Here is a 2,469-nt window from a genome sequence, read left to right on the forward strand (position 1 = left end):
TGCTAATGTCACTCAGTTTAATTCCTTTGAGATGCACCTAAGTTCTTGTGTATAGCCATAGCTTATTCCTTTTTATTGCTGAGTAGTATTTCAGGATATGGAGCTACCATGGTTTGTTTACCCACTCACCTATTATAGGACATTTGGATTGCTTCCATTTGGGGCTATAATAAACGAAGCTGCTATGAGCTATCATGTACAGGCTTGTGTGGACATAAGTTTTCATTTAGATGGGATGAATGCCCAGGATTATGTATGCTGAGTGACATAGTAAGTGTATGTTTACTTTTTTAAGAAACTGCCTATTTTCTAGAGTGACTATACCATTTCATATTCCTATCAGTAATGTCTGAGAAGTACACTTTTTTCCGCATCCTAACCAGTATTTGGTATTGTTAGTATTTTTCATTTTAGTTATTCTAATAGGTGTGTACCAGTATCTCATTGTGGTATTAATTTCCCTAATAGTTAATGATGCATTTCCCTAATAGTTAATGATGTTACACACACACACACACACACACACACACACACGTGTGCACACACAGGAATATTATTCAGCCATGAGAAAAAAAGGAAATCTTGCCATTTGTGACAGTATCGGTGAAACTTGAGTGCATTGTGCTAAGTAAAATAAGTCAGAAGGAAAAAGACAAACCCTTATGGCTCTTACATGTGGAAACTAAGAAAACCAAACTCACAGAAATAGATAGTTGTATGGTGGCTGCCAGAGGCCAAGGGTGGGAAAAATGAAGAGATGTTCATCAAAGGGTATAAATCGCCAGTTATAAGATGAATAGTTCTGGAGATTCCAAGGTACCACATGGTAAAAATAGTTAACATTACTGTATTATATAATTGCAGATGGCTAAGAAAGAAGGTCTTAAATGTTCTTACCATAAATAAGAAATGGTAATTATGTGAGGTAATGGAGATAATAACTAACCTTACTGTGGTAATCATTTGAATATATGTATATCAAATTATCATGATGTACATCTTAAACTTATACATGTCAATTATATCTCAATAAAGCTGGAATGAATGAATAAATAAATACATAAAATAACACAGGTTTCTGAGCCTCAAAAAAACTGTAATGGGATAAGCAAATATATTTAATTAAAAAGACAAGTTGAATTGGAAAGCATATCTCTAAATACATTATATAATTATACGTTTTATATATATATATTGTGATACGCAGGCCTCTCACTGTTGTGGCCTCTACCGTTGCGGAGCACAGGCTCTGGACGTGCAGGCTCAGCGTCCACGGCTCACGGGCCCAGCCGCTCCGCGGCATGTGGGATCTTCCCGGACCGGGGCACAAACCCATGTCCCCTGCATCGGCAGGCTGACTCTCAACAACTGCGCCACCAGGGAAGCCCTATGTGTTATTATAGAGACATCTAAAGTAGGGTGATTCTGAAAGCTTTGAAAGTAAAAGAATTAGAAGTTTGGTCATTTTGATTATAATTAACCAAAATCACAGCATTATCTGTATAAAGACAGAACCAGTTTAGAACGATTACTAAAAGGATAAAAGATCTAAGTTAAAACTTATGTTTAGGAAAATATACAAGGAAAATGAACCAAAAGGCCAGTTGAAAACTGGGAAAAGTTATTTCCACCGCATATGATAGATGAAGGGTAAGATGTCCTTAACATTCTTAAAAGAAGACTAAAACCCAATAGAAAAAAATTTTTTCAAGCAGATCATAGAAAGGGAAATATAAATGGATCTGAATACTCGAGAAGATGCTCAACCTCATTCATTATGTAGCAAGTATAAATCACCACACGGAGAGGCCCTTAGGCTATGTGGAAAGGAAGAGAAGCTCAGCTGAACCCAGTCTTCCAGTTGTCATTTTGAACCTCTAGAAAATACCAGCCACCAGCTGAACAGCAAGTGACCCCAGACAACATCATATGGAAAAGAAGAATAATCCAGCCAAGCCTTTCCCAAATTCCTGACCCACATATTCAAGCACAAATTAAATGATTGTTGAATCTTAAGCCACTCAGATTTAGGGTGATTTGTTATACAGAAATAAGTAAACAGAAATTGGTCCCCAGAAGTGCTACTATAACAAAAAACTAAAACATGTGGCAATGACTTTAGGAACCAGCAGCAGGTAGAAGCAGCTGGAAAAGCTTTGAGGACACTATTGATGGAAGGAGAAGGGCACTGAGGCAGTGTCAGCAAAGAGTGGAAGGAAGGGGAAAGAGATACTAAATTCTAGAGTATCTACCTCTCCAACTTTTCAGTCTGATATATCTTTTTCCCAGTTACAGCTTCCTGAGTAACTGGAAACTGTGTCTTGTCCACCATTCTCTTGACCCCGCCTGAGAAAGCTACAATCTAGCTTGTTTTGTGTGTGGATGGGATAGCCTACGCTTCAGAGAGGTTTGGCTTCTTTGCCTTTTGTTGGCTACTATTGGTTTGATCAAAAACAGCCACATATCCTG

Source organism: Lipotes vexillifer, unplaced genomic scaffold (assembly GCF_000442215.2).
Source record: "Lipotes vexillifer unplaced genomic scaffold, Lipotes_vexillifer_v1.1 scaffold563, whole genome shotgun sequence".
Taxonomy (NCBI): domain Eukaryota; kingdom Metazoa; phylum Chordata; class Mammalia; order Artiodactyla; family Lipotidae; genus Lipotes; species Lipotes vexillifer.